This window comes from Astyanax mexicanus, chromosome 18, assembly GCF_023375975.1.
Source record: "Astyanax mexicanus isolate ESR-SI-001 chromosome 18, AstMex3_surface, whole genome shotgun sequence".
NCBI lineage: Eukaryota > Metazoa > Chordata > Actinopteri > Characiformes > Acestrorhamphidae > Astyanax > Astyanax mexicanus.
This window is the reverse complement of record NC_064425.1, coordinates 29428025-29445749: the sequence shown is the minus strand read 5'-3', so window position 1 is coordinate 29445749 and position 17725 is coordinate 29428025. Positions and strand designations below refer to the sequence as shown.

The window sequence follows — 17725 nt, the reverse complement described above, 5'->3', positions numbered from 1 at the left end:
TTTTAATATTTATTTTGTTATGTTGCACATTGCTGTTTTAACAGTGCACACTACTGCTACCAAAAAATCCACTAGATGGCATTACATATATATCTTAATAAATTATTTAAATTTGACTACTAGTGCCTAATGTGGTGTATTACAGATCACTTGGATCACTTTGCATCACTTATATCAAGCCCACTTTTTGAAATAGGATATTGTAAATTTGATTAATCAAACCAATGACCGACCACAGACTAATCTAAAACTGGCATAGGCCTCTCTGCTGTAAAAAAGAAAAGAAAATAGAGAATCTAATCGAATCATGACCCTAAAATCGAATCGAGGATTTAGAAAATCGTGACACCCCTAATATATATATGTGTATATATATATATATATATATATATATATATATATATATATATATATATATATATATACACACATATATATAGTGCTGTCAATTTCTTGAAACACATCACTTGTAACACATTTTTCTAGCTTGAACTATTCACAGCAGTGTAGGCGGAAGCCCAGCTGCTCATGTGCAGTATTTTATGCTATGACAGAATCCACAGCTCACAGTATCTATCTCAGCATGTTCCATATTCACTACAATCAATTACATTAAACTGACTACAAGCTAAGTTTTCATTCAAGACCTAAAACATAAACTAGCTCATTAAAAGTAAAACTGAGAGGCTATATTTATGAAGGAAACACTGCTGCTCTCACTAGACATTCTTCATGAAAAACAGGAACAGTGTTCAATCTACTGTATGTTCAGTTAAAATAATGTTAATGATGTGTTTATTGAAACTAAAGCTATTCTGAGGCAGCTTCTTTTTCTCTTTTTTAAATAGAAAACCCCCACAATTTATCATATAGCTATAATTACACAACTAACTTCTCATCTACCGGTAAGTAATGTCTTTATATGACTTTGTAAACATATGTTTTATTTATTGACAGTGTACTCATTTATTATGTTATCTAAATAAATTATTAGTGCTGTCAGGTGATTAAAAATATTATAATTAATTACAGGCTCTGTGATTAATTAATCATAATTAAACTCAGTTTAGATTAATTTTAGCTGAGGAGCAATTTAATGAATGAGTGGATTAATAGCATAGACTTACAAGCTTCTTGTAATGAACATCATTCACTAACAGATGCTTTAAGTAATTTCATTTTTTAAAGTATTTAATAAAAGCAATTTTTAAAGGCTTTAATTTCTCACAACACTAGACCGACCAATTACTTATAGATGGTTGCACCTTTATTCAAATAAAAAAAATACAAAACATTATGGAAGATGGATCATTATGAAATAATAAAATATACTAGTCCAATATAAAATGCTTAAAAATTAGATTTTGATGAAGTTTAATTAGTAAAGTCCAAATAAAAAAAAAAATTAAATAAAAATAAAATCATGTAATTACTTTATTATTTTATTCAGTACAGTCACTTATTTTAGTACACATCTTTCAAATTATATATATTTATATTATATATTTTCTAACTTGGGACTCTTATTATAAAGTCCAAATATGAAGCAGGTTAGCTATAATGGCAAATGGCTAACTGGCGATGACAACTGAAGTAATCAGAGTTACTTATTTTAATATATTAAGTATATTTATTAAGAAATTAAGAAAACAGACAAGAGACCAAAAAACAAGAACAACAAAGAAACACTGAGTACTAAAAGAAAATAAACGCAACCTAAACTGACACAAACACGTACAATAACTGATAAAGGAAACAGGAACGTTATAAATACACACACAAGGTGGGGAAAGCAAACAGGAAACATCTGGGGAAAGGTAACGAGGGGGTGGAGCTACAGATAAAACACCGGTGAAGGCACTAAACAGGGCAGAGACATGGAAGAACAAACAGCAGAGCACATGGAGGAGACAAATATGAGGGCTGTCAAAACACAAAGACAGAACCGGACAGACACGGAAGAGGGCCAGGACATGACAAGTGTGTTGTTTTGTACTTAAATAATACTCACACTTAGACAGTTGCACCACCTTCATTAGTGCATTTTGGTTAATTGACTCATGTTTTAATAGTTTAATTTACCAAATTATACATTAAATTATAAACATACACCATAAAAACCATTTATCTCAGCAATCAGCATCTCAGTCTTTTTTTGTCCCTGAATAAAACACATTTTATTTGAACATAACATAGGAAAGTACTTCCTTTGAGCTAGTTTTAAAAGCTTATCAAAAGGTATCAGATATTTCTAAAAGATGGTTTCAACTTGTTTCTGAAGACAAGTTATACAATGTGATTTTTACCACACTGCTAATGTTATTCTGTTTAAGTGCTTATTTACAGGGAAGCACATCCACACCAATTTACTTTACTGCATCAATGCTGTGTTCATGAACTCATGAATCCAAAACACAGTTATTAAATACAAATGACTAAACCTACCACGGCCACGGTCACATTCAGCCATGGTTGACTGCTAACGTCATTAGGATTATAATGAAGGGCTTTAATTAAACAAGATATGCCACATTAAAACTACTGAACGTCGTAAAGCGTGACAGGCCTGGATTTACGCCTGTATTAACCAAGTGCAGGCCCACCTCGTTATGCGCTAATATTGCCGTACGGCGGCGAGTAGCTTTACACCTTATGGGCTATGCTCGGAGGCAAAAGTGTGCAGCTGTCATCATATGCAGGAGTGAGCACAGCCCTTATACCTGACCCATGTCAAATGCGTTCTACTTGGCTGGGCCACCGCGAGCTCTTACAAAGCCCTCCAGGCACGGCGGGAGGCACCCACATCTATCGGGCGATGCATTAAAAATTTTGTTAGGAATAGACTGTCCTTCATTATTTATGCTTTGTGTTGCTTGAGCCACATTTACATTTGCAGATTTACGACGCGGCCGTAAACAAGCCACTATAACTAAATCCGCTCGATAAACGCCCACTGAAATGATGGCAAACGCCAGCCCCTGGACACTGTTTTATTGACCACTAAACTCAAATGGAAGTGTGCACAAAACAGAGTGGCTGCGGTTCTGACGGGAGAGAGACGAACAGCAGCCGGGCCTGTGTGTGTGTTTGAGCGCTCTGCAGACCTAACTGGGGAATTACGCATCTGTGTCTCTTGCAAATCTACATACATACTGTATATAGACACACATACATACACACTAATGCTGGGAGGTATGGCCAAAAATGCATATAACGGTATTTTTCAAGATTACGGTTTTACTGGGCTTTAATATAGGTTTACTGTATATAGAGTTACTGTACTGTTAAGAGTGCATATAATATAAAACACTAAGGCTTTCAAATTTTTTGCTTTGCTAAGTATAGGGTTTACTTTGTCCCACAAAATTACACAATATATGAAGAAATCAGACTTCATTAGCAGGAAAACAGCTGAAGAATATAAACAATTGACCTTAAAAAGAGACATGACAACAACAAAAAATTTACTTCCTTTACAAAATATACAAATATTCTTTATAGTTCCATAAACACTATAAATGGACATAAAATACTCAATGTTTAAGTATTCAAAGAGATATTTCTCAAAAGCTCTATTGCACAAGTAAGATACAAATTTAATATAAATTTACTATATGTTATTCCTAAAGCGATTAAAGTCGTGCTGGGCGGTATGGCCAAAAATGCATATAAAAATATTTTTCAAGATTCTGACGATTTCACGGTATATCACAGTATTTTGTATTTTTTTTATATATATTTTTGCATGACAGGGCTTTAATATAGGTTTGTGAGTTACTGTACTGTTAGGAGTACATTTAATATAAAACACTTAAAGGCTTTAAATTATGGCTTAGCTAAGTATAGGGTTTACTTTGTCTCACAAAATTACACAATATATGAAGAAATCAGATTTCATTAGCAGGAAAACAGCTGAAGAATATAAACAATTGACCTTAAAAAGAGACACGCCTTTAACAACTTAAAAAAAAACTTACTTCCTTTACAAAACAAAAAAATAATTTTAATAGTTCCAAAACCACTATACATGGACATAAACTACTCAATGTTTAAGTATTTAAAGAAATATTTCTCAAAAGTTCTATTGCAAAAGTTAGATACAAGTTCAATATAAAATTACTATATGTTATTCCTGAGAGACATTACAGTATTAAAATCAGCTACAATTGCCTTCTTTCTCTAGTCAAGCATGCATTAAAATCATTCTTCAAGCTACAATATTAATATATTTAAAAGGGCTGTAGTTACTGCTCTCTTTTACTGGGAGGAAAACACTCATACAGTAGAAACAGAAGCAGGGGGCTGCGTGTTTCTCTCTGACGGTTCTGTTCTGCACGGCGCTCCGCAGCGCCCTCTAGTGGTATGGCGGTATGAAAGAAATAAGTACCGGTTCTAGGTCCCCCTGTGGTATACTGAATGAACCGGTACACCGCCCAGCACTAATATACACAGTCATATACACACACATACATACACACAAAGTCATATACACACACACATACAATGACTTGCCTGAAGTGCACAGATATGACTGCCATGTGTTCTGCTTGCAGTTCAGTTTTCAGTCACATTAATCAGTAGTTACTGAATATTCAGTGGATGATGGTGAAATGCCCCGTTTCAAAAGCAACAGCTGCTGCCTAATTGTCTAGAAATTGTAAAAAAAAAAAAAAAAACGCACAAAACAAACAGTTTTGTTTTTATATATCCATAGGGTCTAGATTTTAAGGAGAAGGATTGATGTTGAATTTCCCATAAGCTTTGTAACACTAAATATTTCACCAAAGAAAATTGTGCAATTGTGCCGTTCCAACCTGTCATGGCGTGTCTCAGAATGGCGGGAGGTCATCTTCAGTGAAGAGTCCCTCTTTTGTCTTAGCAAAAAAGACCAGCGAATATGTGTGTGAAGGAACTGATGTCATGGTGTCGGTGGCAATTTTTGTATTTATGTACATTTGGGCCCAATCCCATTTCACCCCTTGGCTCCACCACTAACCCCTACCCCTTTTTTCTAGTGTAACCCCTTCCTCTTGGTACAGTTACAAGGGAAAAGGGTAAAATCCTCCTTCTAAGGATTGGGACAACCCTTCAAGCACCCGATACCTACTTTAGGGTGTTGTATGTCTTCAGAAAGGATAGAGATGGTGCAGAAATGAATGATCATTGTCCATTCCTTAATTCCTCTGTGATAGGGAGTTTAAATTGGCATTGATTAGCTTTTGTTTCATATTATTTTTCTGTCATGCCTCACATGCTGCAGCCCCTGCTGTCTGTTGCACCATTTAAGGTGGAATGAGAAAGTTAGCTAGCTAGCTAGCTACTGAAACAAACTAATAGTGATCATTTTTATGTTTGATATGAAAAAATCGGCCATAAAACAATGAAAAATAAGGGTAAAATAGGATTGGGCCTTGGTCTTTATTACAGGCACTTTCACGACCCATCATTACATTAATAAGGTCCTAAAACCAGCAGGGCTGCAACAATAAGTCCATATAATCGACAATGGACTCACTAAATATAAGTATTTGTTTAAACAACATCTGAACCTTCAAGTGGCTTTTAAATTTCATGTTCAGCTGTTGGACTAATAAACTAATCGAAAAATGAATCATTAGCCCTATCAACCAGTGGTCCTACATACACGCTATTCCAACAGGACAATGCACGTCCACATACTGCTGCCATCTCAAGTGATAAAGGTGCTATGACATTGACAGACACATCATCAGACCTATCCCTGATTGAAAATGTGTAGAATTCTGCTGTTGGACGCGATACCAACACTCCACACCTCCTGCAAAATCTGAAAATATTCAAGCTGCATGGGATGGATTATCACAGAACACCATTAGGAACCTCTACAACTCCATGCTGAGACAACAGCCATGCATTACACCCTACTTCTGTATCTATAGCTCTAATTTATTGTTTCTGGTAACTTTTATCAACCTTCCAAATAATATTGCAATTAGACAATTCCTACTGGATGACAGTGCATTTTGTGTACTAACCTGCCAAACCTGCACCATTAAGATTAGCATATAGTACCATCTACTAATTGGGATGCAAGAAAAACAAATAAATACGCATTTGGCCTTTTTAGACACAATTTCTAATTGCCTAGTTCAGGAAATCAACATGTTTTACAAAATCACACCCTTAGGCATTTATAGTGCATTTTTTTTTGCACTTTTAGCAAGTTCTATTTTTGCCAAGGTAGTTAAACAATGTCTCATTTGTAGTAAATTTTTATCTCACTTAGGTTTAATGAACAAGTTAGCATTAGCATTAAGTTTTCCCTTCCACCTTAAATTCCACCTTAAATGCAGTGGCTCATCCGGCAGTTTAAAGCCATAGTTTTAGTCAAGCTTTTAGCGACAAGTTCTATTTTTCCTGCACTCAGTGTTACTAGATTGGAATGAAATAAATTCCAAAAAATAAGCTTCAATATATACAGCTCTAGAACAAAATAAAAGACCAATTAAAAATGATGAGTTTCTTTGATTTTGCCAAATTGAAAACCTCTGGAATATAAACAAGAGGAAGATAGATGATCACAAGCTCTCAAACCAAACTGAACTGCTTGTATTTTTGCACCAGGAGTGGCATAAAGTTATCCAAAAGCAGTGTGTAAGACTGGTGGAGGAGAAAATGCCATGACACATGAAAACTGTGATTAAAAAACAGGGTTATTCCACCAAATATTAAACTTGTTTTCCTTGCATTATTTTAAATATGTTTATTTAAAATTTTGGGAAAAATGTCATTAGTTTATAGAATAAAACACCAATGTTCATTTTACTCAAATGTATCAGAGAAAGAGCAAAATCAGAGAAACTGATTTAGAAAGTGAAGTGCTCTCTTGTTTTTTTCCAGAGCTCTCTCTCTCTCTCCCTCTCTCTCTCTCTCTCTCTCTCTCTCTCTCTCTCTCTCTCTCTATATATATATATATATATATATATATATATATATATATATATATATATACACCATTTGTAATGGTCAAAATTCAAAGTTCAACATGTATTAAATAATCAAACTAAGGCAGTTAATGTGCAATTTCTTTTGCACAATCCATATTATTACTATTTTGCAACGTGAGTGAGTAAATATAACAGTAGGTCAGGTTTATAATGGTTTAGGATGCATGAAATGTCTTTGGCTCATGTACAATATTATACATCAACATTTTTGGCCTTTGATGTATTTTTTTAATCCATTAAATACTGGACATTAAAGAATTTAGCTTTAAGTTGCTTGCGTTTCTTTGGATCAAATGGACAACCTTTTTTTGCAGTGTAGAGCCAACAGACTCATCACATTGTGAGTTGAGTTGTGATTTAGTTTAAGAAGACTAGGTTTAATCTGTCTGGGAAAGCAGCCCACTAAAGGGCCAGAGTTGTCGATATTAATAATGAAAGTCTCTCTTTTTTTTTTTTTTACCGAGTCTCAGGCAGTCCCCAGCACTTCATCAGATACTTGCAGGGCCTCGTGTCCTCCTCATGTCAACCAAACAATTCAGTCATAAAAAAGATGACCAAGGAAGCACATGAAATAGCTGAGAGTGCACTGGCCGGTCCCCTCGAGACCTGGATGTCTTGTAAAAGCACAACACTGTGCCTAATGCACCAGAGTCCAGAACTTCAATCAACTCTCCAACCCGCATCCATTATTTACCTTAACTTTTAAAAGGAGGACCAAGCCATTATCATGTTTGGTTGGTCAAGCAAGAGGGAAGCTGTGGAGGAGGAGAAAAAAAGGCTCACATCCGTCCTCTCTGAAGATCTATTCATCAATCCAGTCATCATGATGGCAAATACGATTTAATGTAAACAGGATTCAGTAATTGTGTGAACGCTCGGGAGGGTAATTTCATTATCTCAATTAGATGTGCATAAAATGAAGCTTAATCGAATGCAGGGAACTGACCTTGACATGTTAGCGCACGCTACTGCATGTAGGTAATGCTTTTCAGTGAATCCAACTAGTTGAGTTGAGTGAAATAATAGTACCATATATACCAGATACCACTATATCTAGGCTTGTCATGAGAATTACATGATTGATTTTCACACAATTTTTGTATAATATATGGACATAGCTTAAATATTTAGTTTGTCATATTTGCTGTCAATGATGTTTTTTCAATTTTATCCATTATGTTTTAAAGAAAGACAGTTCTGGTGGAAACAGGAGAGTTGAGGTGTACATTGAATTCTGCCGTGATTTATGTTTTTTGGATACAATCCGGGTTAGCACCCGAACATCCCTTTCAAACAGCTTCCTCTTGTGTCCACAGTTAATCCTGTTGGATGTGGTTCGTCCTTCTTGGTGGTATGCTGACATTACCCTGGATACCGTAGCTTTTGATACATCATAAAGACTTGCTGTCTTGGTCACAGATGCGCCAGCAAGACGTGCACCAACAATTTGTCCTCTTTTGAACTCTGGTATGTCACCCATAATGTTGTGTGCATTGCAATATTTTGAGCAGAACTGTGCTCTTACCCTGCTAATTGAACCTTCACACTCTGCTCTTACTGGTGCAATTAATGAAGTTTGGCCACCAGGCTGCTCCAATTTAGCCATGAAACCTTCCACACTTAAATGACAGGTGTTTCAGTTTCATTGTCCAACCCCTGTAGGTCTATTTTTTTCATATTTATTTTTATTTATGAAGGATTTTTAAACATTTGTATGTTCCAATATCTGAATACTCTTAATGAATTATATAATAGGGTAAAAATGAAAAATTGTTTTAAACAGTGATGCACCAAATATATACATCAACTGCAATTTTCTAGTAAATAAAAAGACCAAATACATTATACCGACTAATGCCAAATTTTTGATGACATGATAAAAGTGACCTACTCTTTCTAAATGCAGCAATAGTATAAAAAAAAAAACACAAAATTCTTCAAAACCTGCAAAAAATAAACACGCTTAATGTTGGGGCTCAGCCAAATGTTTCCTTTTGTTCTGCTACGATTTTTTCCAAACCTTTCCTTTTTATCTTAAAGTAACAATCATTTAATTTACTGCAATAATTTCAGGTAGGGCTGCTCTAATAAACTAATCGAATAAATAGTTTAAAATCGATTATTAAAATAGCTAACAACTAATTTAATAATTGATTAATTGGGTATACGTTACTATAACAAACAAGTTAGCATTAGCATTTTCATCTAAAACATTTCACTTTCACCATAAATTTCACCATAAATGTGGTGTAGTTTTAGTCAAGCTAACGTTAGCAACAAGTTTTATTATTTACTCTATCTTACTCAGAGTTTCTAGAGCCTGCTAGAGTAGTTACACAAGGTCACTCACAAATAAAATACAATAGATAAAATACGAGGTCTTTTCTGACTATGATGGTGCGTGAAAGTGTTTGAGAGGCACAGTGATGATGTGTTTTTTTACATTACATACACTATTGTTTAGTTATTAAAAAGTGATAATAATAATAAAATGCACCTATCTGGTTGATTTTGGTTTAACACTAATATTTTTATTAATAATAGCTTGTGTGTTCCTTATACAATTACAAAATATGAGCAAAGACAGTTTGGACTACTAAATAAAATGCTGGACATCAAATTTAGCTGTTATCTGATTAATAAAAAAAAACATTTTATTATTCCAACATCTCTAAATATGGACGGTATTTCAAAATGATGACCTCATATGTTCTGTTCCATGTACCATATATATCTAGTACACAGAGTTCAGCTGAAAATGGGAAAGCAATCCCAACTGCAAAATGTGCCTCAAAACAGACAAAAGCATCCCACAAAACCATTCAGTCATCTATGTACTCTCAGATATGAGGTAGTATCTACTAAATGTGAGTAATTTGAGCCTTAGTTAGCTGTAGCATGCTCTGTGCTGTACTGTTGCTTTCGTTCCCAGCCGCTTCCATTGTTTTATAATGTCACTGACAGTTGGCTGTGGTATGTGTAGTAGTGAGGACATTTTACGACTGGACACACACAAGTGCTGCATCCTATCATACTGGAGTTCACTGAGCTCCTGAGCGCGATCCATTCTTACAATATAGTTTGCAGGAGCTAGGGTTGTCGAAAAAAACAGAATTTTGACTTTGGTACCAATACCAACTGCAGTATCACGATTCTCGGTATACTTGGAAGAAGAAGAAAAAAAACACAACAATAAAATTGCCTGAAAATGAAGTAACTTTTGCCAAACCTGTCATACATTCTGTCTAACTGCTATATCAGATTTCTGAAAATGGTTTTCTCAACTGTATATAATGGAACTTGGTCCATGCAGATGTTTTAAGCTAAGCTACAGATTTATCATATTTTCTGTCTGTATAGCACAGATGTAATGGTAGCCTGACTGTATGAACTTGAAGGGGTGGCAGAAGTTAAGTTCTGAATAAAGAAAAGATTTGTGTTGTTGGTTGGGTTCCCATTTTTCTTAGCGATATAAGTAATATCGCCCGATTTTTCCACAAGTCGCGGATGAGAGAAGATTTTTTTTTTTTTTTCAAATTTTTCCCATTTTCTCCCCAATTTACACGGCCAATTACCCAACCCACTCTTTAGGACTCCCCTAGTCCTAGTAATGCCCCAACACACCAGGAGGGTGAAGACTTGCACATGCCTCCTCCGATACATGTGAAGTCAGCCACCGCTTCTTTTTAAACTGCTGCTGATGCAGTATTGCCGAGCAGCATCACAGCGCGCTCGGAGGAAAGCGCAGTGGCTCGGTTCTAATACATCAGCTCACAGATGCCCTGTGCTGCAGATATCACTCTTTAGTGATGAGGGGAGAGAGAGCCATCTACCCACCCAGAGGAAGCAGGGCCAATTGTGCTCCCTCTGAACGCCGGCAGCTTGATGGCAAAGCTGCATGAGCCGGGGTTCGAACCTGCGACCTCCCGCTGGACCACTCGGCTGGACCCAAGGACACATATTTTATTTTAGCTGTCGCCATTTTACACGCAATACTGCTCTCTCACTGCTGGCTTGCGTGTGTGTGTGTGTCACTTAACTGAGTCAAATTAGTTCATGCAATTTGATTAATTTGTTCAGAATACTATGTTTACCTTAATCCTGCCACACTGGCCACGGCGTGAATCAGTTTTCATATGAAGTGCATCAAATCGCGCCTACTAATTTGACTACTTACTGGGCTATATAGTTAGAGTAAAGAAACTGAATTGTTTGTGATGACATAGTATTGAAAAAGCATTGCACATTCAGTACATTGTGCAACTCTAGTAGGAGCAGTCTCTGCATCACTAGAAGATTTTGTAGGTTTTATAGACCTGCAGTCAGGGAGGTGATTGAAACCTATAGTATAGAGTTAAATATAGTGTGTATATGTACCGTTGCTGAAAAGCAAAAATCTTGTATCTCAATTGTTTGACATAATAGTAATCTGACTGTTTTTCTTTACATTGCAACCAAATTTCTCAATGAATGGACCAAAAGAAAATTTATATTAACTTATACTAAGAGTTAAATGTCAAGATGACATTTTTTTGACACGTTCTTGAATGACACTGACAGCTTCATATAAAAAAACTGTGTATCTCCTGTAATTTACAACGAAACACTATGTCTCTGAAGAAGTTCTCAGCTGATGCCCGTATTTGTTCTGCAGCATACGCAGTCCCTCTTGTCTCATTTCACCTAATGTGTGCGCTGGGTATAAGCTCCTGAAAGGTCAACTGTGACAAAACGATCTTGATTAACACCGTAAGGCACAGGGCTGAAGACGCACTCATTGACAGCTGTCCTGTATTAATCCTCTGCTACTGCCTGAAAGAGGGATATAGTAATAGGTGTTCTGATGAGCTCATTAAGAACATTAACAACATCTAACTTTTAAATTTCTTCTCGGAAACAGTTATTTATTTACTTCTTTACTGATAGTATATGTACATGCAGCATTGTGCAAAGATTTTAGGTGAAAAATATTATTTAAATAATATAAAACTAAGTATCTGAAACAGATGTTAGTAAATATGTAAGTGTGTATTTGCTCAAAAACACTACTATGAAAAGAAAAAAAAAACAATAATAATGTAAACATATAATATTAATACAATGATAAAAGTGCGGATTTCATGCATGTTGATGTGTTAGTTTAAACCCTTCTTCCTGCAGCAGTGCCGTAATATCTATAGTCATGATTCTATTCATGTTAAGATTAATCAGTGCGACCTTGCAGTAAGTAAGGTGCGGTGCTGCAGGCAAATTTAAACAAATTGGTGTGATGGCCAAAGCATCAAAGAGAATTCTAAAAGAATAGATGGATGCATGGTTGGATGGATAGATGGATGGATGGATGGATGGATGGATGGATGGCGCTGTCACTCAAAAACCTTGTATCTCCAGTAGGAACCACAAGCACTACCAACTGCAAGATTAAAAAAGAAGAAAAAAACATCTTTCAATAAAAGTCAATGTGAAAAAAATATTCCAAGGCATTTTTAGGCTCATTTATAACTAAAATTTGGACACAGTATGAAATGAAAGTGAAAAAAATTAGGTTTATAATTTTATATTTAGGTTTATTTGATTATTAATGTGTTTAATACAGACGTGATTATATACGTCATTATATGTGATTATAACCAGAAACTTGATTTTGTCCCTACATTTTTTTCTCCTTGAGAAATTTTATGATTTTATGATAAATATGATAAATTTAATCTGATGAACCACAAACTAAATTATATACAGTCTTATGGAAACATTTGGGTGCCCCTGTTTAATGAATACACATCGTTGATATTCTACATCTAAATGTAAACAAAGTAAACAAATCGCCTACAACTTAAATAATCAAGTAATCAAATTTCTGACTTATTTTCTAAATTTAACATATTTAAAAATAATATTAAAGCATAAGGTTTTTAATATGCCAGTACTCATGCCCAAGCCATATTTAGCCTAATGTTCATCCTTAATTAAGCTACTAAACAATAACAATGCTTTAGGTTTGACACATGTAATATAGGGCTTGTATATTTATATACACAGCTGTGTAAAAATAGGAGACCTCTTAAAAATCATGAGTTTATTTGATTTTACCAAATTAAAAACCTCTGGAATATAATCAAGAGAAAGACGGACGACCGCAAGACATCAAATCAAGCTTGAACTGCTTATATTTTTGCACCAGTAGGGGAATAAAGTTATCCAAAAGCAGTGTGTAAGACTGGTGGAGGAGACCATGCCAAGATGCATGAAAACTGTGATTAAAAACCAGAGTTATTCCACCAAATATTGATTTCTGATCTCTTAAAACTTTATGAATATGAACTTGTTTTCTTTGCATTATATGAGGTCTGAAAACATTTCTCATTTTCTGCAAATAAATGCTCTAAATGACAATATTTTTATTTGGAATTTGGAAGAAATGTTGTCTGTGTTTGTTTGTAAAATAAAACAACAAAGTTCATTTTACTCAAACGTATACCTATAAATAGCAAAATCAGAGAAACTGATTCAGAAAATGAAGTGGTCGCCTAATATTTACAGAGCTGTATTTGCAGTGTATCGAAGGATGGGCATTGTCTTTTTTTTCTTAGTTTATATGACACATCTACCACAACATTCTACTTATATTTTAAACATTATACTCCAACATTGGATACACAGAGTGCACTATTTATATCATCACATGAAATCTGGTTTTGATCTCTGTATTGCCACGTTTGTTTTTCTAATATTGTGATTGATAGTGAGTTTTAAGTCATACTGCCCAGCTCTAATAATGCCATGCTCGAGGGATGGAGGTCTGAACAATATCCACATCACTTCAAAGTGAAGTGCACTTTTCACTGTGAGCATCATACGGTTCAGCTTCCAGCTGCAAATACACACACACTCTCATACACACTTACACAGAGAGAGAGAGTACTCTCTCTCTCTCTCTCTTTCTTTCTCTCTATGAGAAGAGAGGCTCACATCTCTGAGCCTTAATCTAGCTTTAATATCTGTCTCCCCCAGTGAAAAAGCTGGAGCTGCATCTGCATTCTGTCATTAGCACACAGACACAGAGCATCTCTTCAGGAAATCCACAGCTGGAGGAAAGGTGCACTGATTCTATAACCCATACACAGCTCTGCTCCTGTAGGCTACCAGCACTTGTTAGCATTTCAGCCCCAGTAAAAGTCCTTCTGGCAGCAGAGAGACAGCCTTTGTACACAGCTTACTGATACCAGACCTGTTCTGTATTACTAATAGAAACTTTACTGCTATTTTACTGTTAATTACAGCATAGGAATACAGCCAGAGGTGCCTATATAAACTTAAACAACACAAACAGACACACAGAGAGAAAAAGAGACACACACACATACTAAAATACTGAAATACTGAATGGTGACGTTGTTTCTTACCTCGTGAGTGTTGTGAATGAGACAGCAGCAGTTATTAATTTGAGAAATTAGAGAAATTGAAGAAATCCTATCACAGTACAGGACGAACAGGTCGGTGTGTCTCTTCCCAGTAAACATCCCGTTTGCCTTTCGTACACACAAACACACATAAACACACACACACATCTCTCTCGTTCTCTCTCTCTATCCATCACTCTCTCTCTCTCTGACGCTCTAGATGTATGTGGTTAATCCGCTTTGGTTTTCTTACCTCTCATCTCTCGGTGGAGCCACTAGAAACAGCGGTAATCCGCATCTAAACCGAGCCCGGGTGATCCAGCCCCGCTCCCCTTCCCCCGCGCGCTCCGCTCTCCGGTCTCCACTCGCTCCTCTCCGCAAACACACACGCGCAGCACGGCGGGCTCGGCGAGGGGGGCGGGACCAAACACGGGGCGGGATCACCCCCTCGCGAGTTCAACCAATGAGAGAGGTTTGTCGTTCCAATATTGATTTTTTTTTTTTAACATTCAATAAGTTCTAGTTGGTTCATTTTTTTAATGTATCTACCTAGTTCTGCCACGCCCACATTTAAAATCGCTTTTTCACATTTGTGTTCGATTTTTCAGGGGGATGTCTGTGAAAAATATAAAACATTTCTACTCAGTGAAAAAACTCTTTCATCTGGACCATAGACTGTGTATAGCTGGACAGAGCATCGTCTCTCAAAAGTGAAGCCACCACAGGTCGGGCGCCCCCTGCTGTTCGGTTTCAGAAAGCTGTGTAACCCCACCCATCCCCATAGGTTTCAATGGCAAAACAGACAACTCTCAATCACGTTTTTCTCCAATATACTGTAATTCTACCTCCATTATTTAAATGCAGCAGCTAGTGTAACCTCTGCTTATATTGTCAAATTTTTATATCCCCGCAGAATTCATTTTTTAAAAACGTTATTCAGCTCTATTCAAAAAAGGTGTGGTTATTGTAAAAGGGCTGATTATGGGTGGGACCAACAACAGACCGTCAGCTCCGCTCCGCTCCGCTCTGCAGCCTGTGACCGCGAGGCAGCCCTCAGGGGCGGGGTTATTCAAATGAGTAGGTTGCTATTCACAGTCTTTCTCCTTCCTCTGGACTCTACTGCGCAGAATCGGGTGTCAGGATCGCCAACATGGCGGAAGATTTTGGCTTCATTTTCATTGAATGAATGGGAACGGCCACACGACGTCCATCTTTTTTTACAGTCTCTGATCTGGACTGCAATAAAAAAAAAAAAAACAGAAAAACCAGTGAGTTTTTTTTTGGTATTCTCGATCACATCTCGTGACATCGCGTTCAGTAGCTCCTCCATTTCCACTCGCTGTTGTGTTCACGTGGATCTCCGTAGAAAAAATGTTCGCCCAAAGTGTAATTATTAAATATAATTAGGGTGCGTGGCAGTGGACAAATAGCTATTTAATTAAACTCAAGGTGACGAAACTCAAATTCAGCGAAAAACAGTAGGTAATTCAGCCTGTAATTTTCTCAGAGGACTTCTGAGAAAAAAGAGATAAAAGAGAAATGTATCCCAGAACCCCCTGAGAAACTAATCCCGTAGGATAGGGCTTTAGTTCATACTAAATTGATTATGGTCATATCATATTTAAAGAGTCACTAAACCCTAAACCATATATATTTTTTCAATTAATAGCTGAAATGCACTCTAAAAAACAGAGGTACGATATGAGTACTTTTTTGTACTCGAAGGTACACTCTTTATAATTGTACCCTCAAAGGTACAATATTGGTCTTTACAGGGTCAGATTTGTTCCCTCTGAAGTACAAAGTCATTTCTAACAGCAATAAGTACAAATTTGTACCATTTAACCAGCCAAAGGGTACATTCAGTATTCTGCATCACTGTACTAATGAACAATATATAGTTAAATAGCACATTTTTTATTTGAAAGCCAGACAATTTTGTATCATCAAGTTTTTGAGCCATATTTAGTTGATGATAACGTTTATAATCTTTATGATCTTTACTGCCACAAAAACCATGGGTACAAAAAAGGACTTTCACTGAAAGGTACTTTTTTGTGCCTCAATATAAGGTACAGCCCCAGCGACAAGCTTTGTACTCTTTTAAGTACAAATCTGTACTTATATTTCTTAGAGTGTGTGTTCCTTTGAAGTAATGTAACATACCAGTCCTGCTTAAATTTTTTACTTTAAAACTTGAAAAAAATATTTTATAATGGTAATTTCCACCTCTAAAGGGCCCTCTTAGGTTGATATGTGGATACATCACAATATGCAGATTAGTCAATTAATAATACAGCCTCCTTGGTGATCTCACTGCTATCAGAGGCACACTGCTGCTGCACATCAGCTCTACTTCCTGCACTGCCCCGCCTCTAAACCCATACATCACCCAGTGCCCCTCCTAAACTACTCCTCCCATTTTTTACCCTTTTTCAAATTTGAGCTGAGGGTGGATTCAGCTAAAATTACGGGGTTTAGTGCATATTATCACAATTATGTTTTCAGTTGTAAATGGTAAAATGATCAGGATGTATCATTAGGTATTAAGAAAACATTTAAAGTTTGAGCACTGTCATGTGTTGTCAGCCAGTATTTTCTTACTTGAACTGTGCAGTACATGAGGGATATCTGTGTGGGTGTGGCCTCTGACTCCACCTGCTGCCTACTCAACAACATTAACTCCACCCCGAAATTTCTAGGTTTAAGAACACAACAGCAGTACTGCAGGCATGAAAGCTATTTAGCAAGTGGGCTGGTTTAGCCCAAACCATAGCTGCTACACAGTCAAAAAAGCCTTGGCTAACTACTTTTCACCTGAACAGGTTAAGTAAAGATAAATGAACTGGCTAAAGCTACTTTTACTATTTAACTGTTTACTTGAAGTCTTTACTAACATCACTTTACACCAGTGAGGGCAGGTCATAACTGAGATCTAGATAAGGCTGCAGATTTATGTTATCTGCTAAACTAAGCAGTTTATTACCTGGATCTGTAAAGTAAAGTAGTTAGTCCAGGTCTAGGGTGTGTATTTTCGGAGCAGTGAGCCTTTTTTCGGTATAACGTACTTGGCTTAGGCTAACGCAGCTAGCATCATAAAGCTAGTTAGTTAACTGCAGAAAAAGTTATATAAAATCCACATGAGCTGGTTTATAATGTTCCTTTTCCTGGTAGAAGACAGACATTGAACTCTTCTTTCACTCAATCGTGTAGGTTCAGTGTCCTCAGCCTGGCAACCCGAGTGAGCTTCTGTGGAGGGGTAAGGTCAGTTTAGCTTAGCTTAGAAGCTTAGCTTCTGTGGACTGCTGCAGCCATTTTACACTCTCGCTCTAAAGTAAT

The 17725-nt window shown here is 36.4% G+C and overlaps 1 protein-coding gene across 2 annotated transcripts in view; it reads right to left on the bottom strand.

The window, feature by feature from the left end:
• Positions 1-14779, bottom strand: part of LOC103045140 (WSC domain-containing protein 1) — a 52689-nt gene extending 37910 nt beyond the window's left edge. The window contains exon 1 of one of the 2 annotated variants that reach the window (XM_022681094.2): positions 14640-14779. The gene's annotated coding sequence lies outside the window, so the exon portion shown is untranslated. Of the gene's footprint in view, positions 1-14389; positions 14554-14639 lie in introns of those variants that run through there. The other variant, XM_049466996.1, reaches the window with a different exon arrangement.
• Positions 14780-17725: the final 2946 nt, after the last annotated feature.